At 35.2% G+C, this 11,892-nt stretch overlaps 1 protein-coding gene across 1 annotated transcript in view; it reads right to left on the minus strand.

Annotated features, from left to right (window-relative positions):
- Nucleotides 1–11,892, minus strand: part of LOC114046321 (transmembrane protein FAM155A-like) — a 726,009-nt gene that overhangs the window by 359,045 nt on the left and 355,072 nt on the right. The window lies entirely within an intron of this gene.

Consider the following 11,892-nt stretch of genomic DNA (forward strand, 5'->3'; position numbering starts at 1 on the left):
GCTGCTATTTGGTACAGTGATGTTCCTGACCTGTTAGACTTAACAAGGAAGATGAATTCATTTGTTCCTCCCAAGGTAGGCCCTGTTCTTCAACTCTGAAGAAAAGAACCCCCTTATCAGGGATAAAAACTTCAAAAAACATAACTCAGTGTATTTTAGGCTTTAAAACATGAAACTGATTGCACAGCACTCAGACAAATCCAATTTATTGGCTTGCTTTATTTTATTTTTTAAATCCACACAATTCAATTGCAGTTATCTGAAAGATGAATTACACACTTCTCTTCATTATTCAATACTTCCCCCTGGAAAAAATGAACAAAAGACACTCTGCATCTTTCACTTGAAAAGGTAGTCAAAATTCGCTAAATCATCAGAGACCGTAGGAGACCTTTACTTATTGTTTAACATGCCTTTCCAAAGAAGAAACCTATTTCTCTGTACTAGATAAATAAATATCAAATGCCAAGGTTCTTTTAAACCAAATGTTATCTTCTACTTTGAGATTAGTACATTCTATAAACCTGATTCACATTCACTTTTCAAAAACCTTTTATCTTGTCCATATATGTAGTTTCCCATAGGGACAACAATTCAGGTTCTCAAAGAAATGAAAAAACAGATAGTTTAAATATAATAGGATTTGGAAATTTACAAAATACAGAAGTTAGTAAAATAATTTCATCAACAGTTATGCTCAAGAAAGACATGTGTGGCATAGAAGATAAAGAGTTGTCCTCAGAGTCAGGAAGATGTGTGTTCAGGTCATGTTTCCAATGTATATTAAATATATGATGATGAGCAAGACACCTAACCTCTCAGTGCCCAGGTGCCATATACTGTATGTTGAGAGAAATAATTATTAATAATCAGTGATTTGGGGAGATTCAGATTTCCTCCTTTTTCTTTTATCCTCATTTCAAGACCCCAGTCTCTGAAGGTTCAGCTAAACTTTCTCCTTTACCTGGCCCCATCCAGTCTTACAAGGAATCTCTAATCTAAGGTGAATTCCATTCAATTAAGTTTGGGTAGACATAGATCCTTTTGTTTAGAGATTGCCCGATGCTGGAGATGACCTCCAATGATAGTCTCTCTGTACAAGAGTGACATGATGTCATTCTCAAGCTCTCATTGGAGTAAACTCACTTCTCTTTGATAAAGTCCACTTCCTATTAAACTGTTAGCCTATTAGAGTTGATTGCTGTCTGAAGGAATACCTACTCTTTGACGGGCATATAAACTATGAACCCACTGCCATGACATTGGGTCTTTGGTCTAAGAGAGAAGGCCAAATGATCATCCTTCTATTAAAATGCTGGCAGCATTAATAAAATGATTAATTTACCCAGAAATTATGTCTCTCAAAACTTTTTAATCACTACAGTGTGTTTAATCTACATTTCCTTACCTGCAATTACCTAAACAAATAAAATCACAGGTTCAGGTACATATGTGTATGTATATATCTATATATTAAAATATGATAACCAAATTTATGTAGGGGAAGATAATACAATCCAAATGTATTTTTTGCAGGGTTTCTCAGATAATTCAATGTTGCGCATGGCAGTGACATTGTATGTATAAAGCAATTTAAAAGTTATAAAGGACTAGTGAATGTAAATCAATTCTTTTAAAGGTGACTTGACACTATCAACAGAGGAGACCCTTCATAAACTTTTAGCTACACATATTTTGAGTATTCAGACATCTTTTCTTTGGCATTCTATATGATGGAATTTTTGTTTTACTAAGACATTTTATGGTTGCAAGAAATCTGCAGCATTAGCATATTATTCTTGTTGGCTTTGAATTCCCAGTGAGGAGAGAATGCCTTATTTCAAATTAATCCTGATGCATAAATGAGGACATATGTATCAGTAGTCTAAAATTAAACATAACCTGCTTCATAAAAACATTTCTCTTAAAAAACAACCATACTGTTGTCTCCAAAGCAAATTTGAGAAAAGTATTATCTTTTCAAAGGTAGAATTCTAGTTTCTTTTAGGAGTCATCTTTGGTCATGGACCTGGACAATAATACTGGCCTAAATTGTATCTTGTACTGTTTGACAAAACTATTTTTATCTTCATGATGAGATAAGAATTAGACAAGATAAGAAAAATTTCGAACTTGATGTGGTTTCTATAAGTCCTTCACCATAGGATAATTTTTCTTGGCGATATTTTCTAGAGGTAATAGAGAGGCAGCATGGCATAGTGGACAAAGAACTGGCCTCAGAATCAATGTGACCTGAGTTCATTTCCCACTTTTGACACATATAGGCAAGTCACTTAACCTCTGATTGACTCAGGCAAATCTCTGAGTGTAAATTACAGAACAGCTGCTGATCTGCATTGGTGAATGGAGTTACATCACCGGAAGTTCTCTGTAGGGAAGAAATCATAGGCTCAGACCCAATAGATAGATATACATACATATATGAATATATCTTTATCCAACATTCTCTCTCTCTCTCTCATTATTGATTTATATCTCTCTCTGTATTTATTTATAGTCATCATAGCTTAGGCAGGGCTTCTTAAACTTTTTCCAATCCCAGCCCCGTTTTGCATTTCAGCAGAGTTCATTGGCACTGTGCAGTGCAAAGTGCACACGCTCTGTTTTCAGAACCAAAGATGCAGTGAAGCTGCACGATGCGACAGGGGCAAGTGTTGTCAGAAACACCTCGGATTCATTATGCGTTTGATTTTTAATTAATTTTGGTCTTTGCACTTTCAGAAACTTACTTTTGCCAAATTTTTCACAACCTCATATAGGGTCACAGCCCACAAGTTAAGAAGTGCTGGTTTAGACAATATAAGCATGTAGTTAGTTAGATAATTCATAGAGGTCAATAAGCCCAGCTATCTTGGACAGATGCTGCACGTGAGTAATGAGGTTGACCCAGAATTCAATAGGAAGGAGAATATCTTTGTGAAAATACACAGTTCTTTTGATGTCTGAAGGTTTCTTCCTGAAACAAATGCCTCTGTTTTTAATACCAATATTCTTCCAGTGATGTTCTATGGCTGATAATCATAGAATACCACAGTTTCCAAAAGGTAATGGAGAGACTAATGATAGATGTGACTAGGCTGCAATCCATTACAAATAAGAAACAATGCAAGAGACGTCATCAGAGAAATTCATGGATGGAGGGGTAGTGATGATCCATTCCTATAGGTAATGTGATGATGGACAACCTAAATATTTCACTGGTACCATTGACATCTATGTGATGTCAAAAAAAAAGTGGAGAAAGGCCCTCAGCATACTGAGAGACCCCTTGTGGTGACTTTATGGGAGAACATGAACACAGTCCCACAGAACAGTCTGGAAGTCTTCTCCAACTGCTCTTAATTCTAGTACCTTTTCTCTGTTAATTATTTCCCATTTATTTTACCTGTATGCAACTTGCTTAGTACATATTTATTTCCCCTATTAGATTACAAGCTTTTTGAGCAGGGACTGTCTTTTGCCTCTTTTTGTATTCCCTATGCTTAGCACAGTGGAACACAGTAGGTGCTTAATAAATGTTTATTGATTAATTGACTGGAATAGATGAGTTTTGATTTCTATCACTGGATGGAGCATTCATTTCAATGAGATTACATATCAAAAGCATATAAACAAATGAGAACATATCCAATTCATTCATTTAATTATTTTTTTTAAATTATACTTATTAAGCATTTACTAGGTTCCTGGCATTGTTCTAAGTGCTGAGACTACAAAGAAAGATAATGCCCTCTTTAGGCATACCATTATGAACAAAAGAACAGGGAAATTAAAGAGAGAGAAAGCCACCCAGAAAGCAATTTCTAAAGGTCACTGATTGTGTCAAGGTATTTCCACATCTTATCATTCCAGTTTGTTCAGTTAGTGGAAGGTTCTTTGTGGGAAATGCCAGTGACTCCAGTATTATTCTGTCTCTGTGGTGGGGCTGACTGTTGAAAGTCTTAGGTATAATTCTTACTGCAGGTGTCTAGAGCTCTAAAAGGAAAATCTGATCATAAGTCTTTATAGATTTCCCCCACCAAATTTAAAAATAAGAGCAAAGAATCTTTACTTTGGCAATCGTCAGAATTCCTTTGGATAAGGACTCAAAAATATAACTAGTTTTTTGTGTTTTCTCATGAGATTGTCAAAATGCTGATGCAAATTTTCAAATAGCAGATAGCATTGCCTTCAGCCTTTCTAGCAAGTCATTATTAGTAGCGCACTAGTGCTTTTATGCTCTAAATTGTCCTTTGCTACTCTGCAAACTCAACATGGGAGCTTGGTTATCTTACTGTTTTAGGGGCATGCAATTTTGAGGGAGTGGAGTCCTTACTTCACCTTGACAACCTTAATAAATATCTAATTATTTCTATTTAAGGGAAAAAAAAGAAATCAATAGTACAAAAATACTATGCTAAGGTTTTCTAGACACAGATTTGTTTAGAGGAAGACTTTACATCTTAATTTACCTTATATGTGAAAGAACATAGTATATTGTTTCTGGATTTATTTTATTTTTAAACTGTAGAATTCTTTAATGTTGCTTTAATTTTCTACATTTATAGTCTAGTTTTTGGTTTTTGGTTTTGTTTTTTACTTTTCATAGAGAATTAAATGATCAGAATAACTTTCTGATTCCATAATATCCACAATATTCTATTCTGTGTCAAGAGTCATATTTTTTTTAGTTGATTTGTTTTGTCTAGCTTCATGAACCTGGGCTTAAGTGACTTATTTATGATTTCTCCTAAACAATGATATCCTATCCTACTGCCTTCAAGTACAGTAAAGTCTCCTCCATCCTAAAACAAAAACAAAAACAAAAACAAACAAACAAACCAAAAAAAAAAATCTTTTCCTAGACTCTATCATCCTAAGCTACTGAAGTGCTACATCCCTGTTTCCTTTCTTGGCCAAAATCCTTGAACTTCCTGTTTCCTCTTCTCCTCCTCCCACTTTCACCTCAATTTTTGCAGATCGTCTTCTGATCTCATCACTCAACATAAATTATTCTTTACAAAGTTATCAATGATCTCTTAATTTCAACACCTAAGAGTCTTTTCTGTATTTATCCTTTTTGACTTATCTGATATACTCGACACTATTGAAAACTGTCCTGAAAACTTTCCTCTCTGAGTTTTTGTGATACTATGCCCTCTTAGTTCTGCTTCTATATGTTTGATTGCTCCTACTTGGTCTCCTTTACAGGTTCAATATCTACATAATGCCCCCTGAGGGTGTTCCCAAGATTCTGACCCAGATACTCTGTTCTCATATTTTCTCCCTCTGAGTTCCCTCTGGATAAAACCGGCTTCCATGGATTTGAGTAGTCATTTCTATGAAGATGAAATATATCTATATATATACACATATACACACACATATATGTCTACATACATATACATATGTATATGTATGTAGACATATATACATGTATATGTCTCTTCTTTGCCTCTTCCCTGAACCTCAGTTCCATATAACCAATTGACTATTTAACATTTTGAACGGGGTATCCTGGAGACATTGAAATTCAAAACAGAACTAGCTATTTATGAAACTGAACTTTCTCCTCAAACCCTCTCTTCTTCCAAATTTCCCTATTTCTGTCAAAGGCACCACTATCTTTCCAGTCTGTTAGGGTTCGTAATCATGATACTATTCTGCAATCTTAATTCTCCCTCACCCCATATAATCCAACCATTTGCTGCATTTTGCTATTTTTTGTCTTCACAGTATGTCCTGTCTTCAGTTCCTTCTCCCCACAAACCTAGCTACCACCTTAGTTCAGGCCTTCATCACCTCTTGCCTAGACAATTGTAACAACATCCTAATTAATATCCCTGCCTCAAGTGTCTCCCTATTACCATAAATTTGTTGCCAAAGGAATTTTCCTTAAGCACACATCTGAGCACACTAAAACAACTTCAGGGGCTTCCATCTTACCTCTAAGATAAAAATATATACACCTCTACTTAGCTCTTAAAACCCTACCCAACCTGGCCCCAATCTATCTTTAGAGCCTCATTTGATATTCCTTTCCCTGTACTCTGTGATCCTGATAAACTGACCTTCTCTCTGATTCCTACACAACTTGGCACTGACTTTCTTCCATACCTGGAAAGCACTTTCTTTTACCTCATAGAGTAGCTCTTTTCTATTAGAAACAAGAACAATCTTCTTCATGAAGCCTCTCCTGATTCACTCCCCAAGTACAAGGGCCCTCCCTCCCAAACTCCCTTGTATGTAACTGCTTTGTATATATTTTTAGACATACCCAGGAAAATATGTGAGTATGAACACAATTACAAAATAGTTTTCAAACAAATAAAGTCAGATCTAAACAACTTGAAAAATATCAATTGCTCATGGGTGGGCTGAGCCAATATAATAAAAATGACAATTCTACCTAAATTAATCTATTTTTAATTTGATGTTTATGTTGTATAAATTTATTATGCATTTGTTGCTTGAGTGGGGATTGTTGCATTACTTTCTATAGCAGCTAGCACAAAGTGCTAGGACATAAGTACTTGTTGATTGTTTGATAGCCTAATCCTTCATTGAAAATCATAGAATCCAATCACAATTATAGAAATATAATAGTATGGACATTTCATGAAAGGTAGATGTTGTTTTTTAGTTTTTGTTTTTGGCCAAAGCTGTGATTTCATCATGCTAAGCAACTGCAGAAAATTTCCTCCATGTATGCAGAGTAGCAGCTCATCTGTAACTCGAGTTCTTGGAAAGTTGCATGGGGGACACTTTCTTAAGTACAGATCTGAGCATACTCAAGTCATTTGCTTTGCAATACAGAGCTAGTAGGTTTCAGAGGCAGGATTTGAACCCAGGTTATTGTAACTGTGAACCAGCCCTTTACCCACTAAATTAGATTGTAGACATGTTACACTTGGGAAAAAAAAATCATGTGCTGTGGGTATAACATTTTCACACTCCTTCCTGACTAAATGATAAGGGAAAAACTCCTACAAAGATCAGAAGTGGCAGATGAGTCACTTAACCCCATTGCCTAGTAAAAAAAAAGAAGAAGTGGCAGATGAAGTTGAGGCAGTTTATCCTACAAAATGCAAAATGCAGCAGGTCAAGTAAAGCCATTGGCATTAAAAAAACTTCTACAGTACCATTTACCCAGTATTTCTGTTTTATTCCTGAATCCCTTTGGTTAAATTCCTACTTCAACTATATCAGATTGTGTGCCATCTTGGGGAGGGTAGTGGGAAGGAATGGGGAGAATAATTTTAAACTCAAAAGCATATGGAAGTGATTGTTGATAAATCAAAATAAATTAATAAAAACAATAAATTCCTATTTGAAAACCCCATCCTGCTATAAAAATGTGATGCTAATTCTTCAGAGGCTTTGCCAGTGAAGTATGGCATTTGGTATCTCCCAGTGAGCTAGAAAAAGGTCAAGTCCACAACTGGTGATAGACTGGACAGTGCATCTGTTGTCCCTGGTCCAGCATTTCTCCATATAATGAACCTAATCATCAGATTGGCCAGAGGGTCATGTTGTTTTTTGGCCATAGCAAGTCTTTGGGACCATAAACCAAAATTTTAGAGGCTGCAATCTGCAAAGGGTAGAGAGCAGACATGAAAATGAAATGACCTAAGTTTTCTTGGATCAAAGTCTATTTTTCCATGGTTTGGGCTTGTGATTTCATTAGTATATAAAATTCCCAGAGAGGAAATCACTGTAGTTCACCACTTAAGATCAAAAGGACTCAATTTTTTTATTACAATTTTACTTTGAAATAAAAATAATCATTCTAGCTTTATTTTCTTTGCCTTATGGACAGAAAAAATGCACCGTACCAGCTTGAAGCTTAAAGATATGCTTAAATTCCTTTTGGTCCTTCTAGTTGGAGCATTTCTGAGAATTGCCTGAGGCACTGAGAGGTGAATTTTCTCACCTAGGGTCACAAAGGGAATATGTTTGACAGGCAGGACTTAAATCTAGATCAAAGACAGCTCTCTATCCATTATACTGCATTGTTTCTCTTTTTGTTTTATAACCTCTGGAAATAGGCAGACCAATCAAAATTTGATGTTTTATGTTAAGAATATTTTACTTTCTTCACTCTTAGATTATTATTATTATTTGAGGAAATTGGTATAAGTGACTTGCTTAGGGTCACACATCTAGTAAGTGTCTGAAGGCAGATTGGAATTCAGGTCCTCCTCACTCCAGTCCTAGTGGTCTCTCCATTGTGCCACCTCGCTTCTCCCACTCTTAGATTTTCACCATTTCTTTCCCACAGGAAAATTGAGGTGGATTTCCACAATTCCGTTGTCTTCTGATCAAGTCAGCCAGGTGATGGTACAGTGGAAAAAAGTATTTGCATCTGGAGTCAGATAGACCTGATTTCAAGTCTGGTCTTATACAATTACTAGATGTGTTACCTTAGGCCGTTCGCTTCACTTCTGTCTGCTTCCTTTTCTTCAACTGGAAAATGCGACTAATAATACCAACTACCTCCTGGGGTTGTTGTAAGAATAAATGAGAAAATATTTCAAAAGTATGTTTTAAACCTTAAAGTGATATTAAAATGCTAGTTATTATTATCATTATCATTAACATATAAGAGTGCTAAAGTCCTATCATCACACTTTCAGCGGATTTTTGTTGTTGTTGGGTTGTTTAAGTCATGTCTGATTCTTCGGGATCCCATTTTTTTTTGGCAGATACTGGAATGGTTTGCCATTTCCTTCTCCAGATCATTTTATAGATAAGGAGACTGAGGCAAAAAGGGTTAAGTGACTTGCCTACAGTTACAAAGCTAGTAAATGTCTGAGGCCGAATTTGAACCCAGGTCTTCCTGACTCCAGGGCCCATACTCTATCCATCTTGCCATCTAGCTGCCCAGTGGAATATATTGTTCCAAGTCTCTCAAACCTGAGGTTTAGTACATTCACCTCAATTCTGAACTATGTATACAAGTAGGTAATAGTAAAGCAACAAGTAACTACTTAATCTCTTTTTTCTAAGTATAAGGTAAGAAAAAGGTAAAAGAATGATATGAAATTAAGCTGCTAAAGGTTAATATATATCCTGCTCAAAGTACTTAAGAAGGAAAATTATCTAACTATAAATAGGAATTTCCTGACAAGAATACATCACCTCCAGCGATGTACTAAAAGTGAATGCATTTTAAATTATGGCTTAAAAAGTTCTTATTCTTTCCATTTTCGTTGAATTATAGTCAGTGCTGAAATCCTGATCTTGCATTTATGTACTTCCTTTCAGGTTGACAAATACTACCTTTCCACTAAGAATATATGGATTTAAGTTTTAATAGGTAGGAAATGAATATGCTGTATATCTTGTTATTCAATTTCCCAAAAAAAGATTCAAGTAAATTAATAGAACTGAATCAATGAACTGGGCAATAATTCTTTTATTCTAGTAATTCGTCAAAGTAATTAGGTATAGAAAAGATTGATTAAGTCATCTGCTAGTTTAATATAGCATCATTTACTAGAGAAAATAATTCACCAGTTTTAATTGTTTCCCAACATGGCAAAGGGAAGTCTAATAGGATTCCCCCCCTATAGACATCCTAAATTTTCTGAGTTCCATTTCATCACTGCTATTTATATGACCATATTTATCAGTTGAGTTTCTCTCTTCTAAATGCTAGTTTTTCACTCTAAACCAAGCCAGGTGTTGAAATTATCCAGGAAAGAGCAATAGTAATATTACCCATAGCAGAGACTGGTCATCTGTTTCTTCCCCTGTTCCTTTTTCACTTCAGATTTTTTTACTACTTTCTCCTTCAACCCTCTCCAACCTATTCATTCCCCACGTCAGCCTTTTCTCCATGCTCCTCAATATTTTCATGCCTGTAACCAGGCCAGATCTTTATTCCTTTAGAAAATAAAAGCAACATTGCCATCTTTCCCAGGTGCAAAATAAGTGGATGAGAGAAAGCAACAGGACTCAGTCATTTGTTCCTCAATATATGACTTTGTCCAAGAAGTGAATGAATAATTGATGAATGAATGAAAAAAGCATTTATTTAGCATTCACTATGTGCTAAGTGCTGAGGCTATAAATACAAGCAGGATAAATCTCTGCCTTCCAGGGGCTTATATTTTAATGGGGGAAGACAATTCATACCGAGGAGCGGTAGCTAGGGAGGAGTGGTTTGGATAGGGAAGTCATAGGGAATAATAATTGGAATTATAAAGTAAGTTGAGGTGAGGCCCTGAAAGTATCTCTGAACACACAAGGGCATAAATACTGCAAGACTCACTGCCATTGGCTAGCTAGAAATCACTCTTTAAGCAAACCTAAGTTTGTATCTATCAATAATGAGGAAAAAGGGCTTTACACAACAGAATAAAATGTATAATAAAATAATGCTATTTTCCTTTCCAAAATAGAGTTGTACACACAAGGCAAGAAAACATATGCAGATAAATCTGGCAGCATATTTTAAAGTAAACCTTTCATCTTTCCTCAGGTAATATCCAGGATTAATATAATTAGCCAATCAATGTTCAATATTAATTGACATACACTAGTGCCTTTGACAGTGTTGAACTGCCAATCAATTCAATTCAAAATATATTTCTTAAGAGTTTACTATATTCAATTCATCATGGGTTCTGGAGATTAAGGTAATAATAATAATAATAATATGATGATGATGATGATGATGATGATGATGATGATGATGATGATGATAATGACTAACATTCATATTATACTTTAAGATTTGGTAAGCACATTACATATATTATCTCATATGATCCAAAAATAAAACTATCTTGTAAAGTAATTTATATTATTTTTCTCATTTTATAGATGAGGAAACTAAGGTTAGATTAAGTGTCTTTCTCAGAGTTTCACAGGTAGTGTCTGAGGTAGGTTTTGAACCCAGCCCTCCTTGACTTCATTTCCTTCCATCTCCAAATCTTATCAACCTTGAGCAAGGAAATTACATCATGAGAGATGAGCATTTTGGATGCGCTGAGGAAAATTAATTTACCATGGAAGGAGAAAGAAGCAGGGAGAGCAAGTAAGTGGCCATTACAATAATTTAGACTGAAAGTAATGAAAGTCCTGTGAGTGGTCAGGTATCAAATGTGAGAGATATTTTGGAAGTGATTCTAGCAGGACCCAGTAACAGATTAAAAATGTCTTGTGAAGGACAGGAATTAGTCAAAAATAGTTCTGAAGTTACATACTTGGTTATCTGGATGGATGCTAGACTAGAACATTTAGTCCACCTCTTACATCCATTTTACAAATAAGAAAATAGGCCTAGAAAGGTGATTTTTAGTTCACATAGCTAGTAAATGGAGGCACTGAGATTCGATTCTATGTCTTCAGACTCTCAGTTCCTTCCACTGTACCAAACAAACATTTGATAAATATATTTGAATTGATCATTGCACAAGAAAAGCATCCTATGTAGATATGAATAGATAAATTTGCCAAGTCAGCTATAAAAAATAGATATGTTGTTGTTATTTCCCTCTCCCCCCTTAATTTACATGGAAAATTAGCCAATCCCTCAGGCTTAGAATGTTATTGAACAGATATTAATAACAGGCACTATTACTGAAAATTAACTATAGAACATTCATGAAAAACTATTTAAATGTTTGATTGTTTCAGTTACTATATTTTTACAGAATTACATTACTGAAGCCCTGCCAGGCACTGGGCATTACTCAGAAGTAGTGATTGTACTGATAACAGTTTCATTTTTATGGTTCTAAATTCTCAAACCTGGAGACCCATTTGAATTTTGATTTTGCTTCTTGGGTTGAGATCAAAGTAAAAGAAACTTTCTCTATTACTACTACTACTACTTCTTCTTCTTCTTCTTCTTCTTCTTCTTCTTCTTCTTCTTCTTCTTCT

The sequence above is a fragment of the Vombatus ursinus genome, unplaced genomic scaffold (assembly GCF_900497805.2).
Source record: "Vombatus ursinus unplaced genomic scaffold, bare-nosed wombat genome assembly UNPS02014781.1, whole genome shotgun sequence".
NCBI lineage: Eukaryota > Metazoa > Chordata > Mammalia > Diprotodontia > Vombatidae > Vombatus > Vombatus ursinus.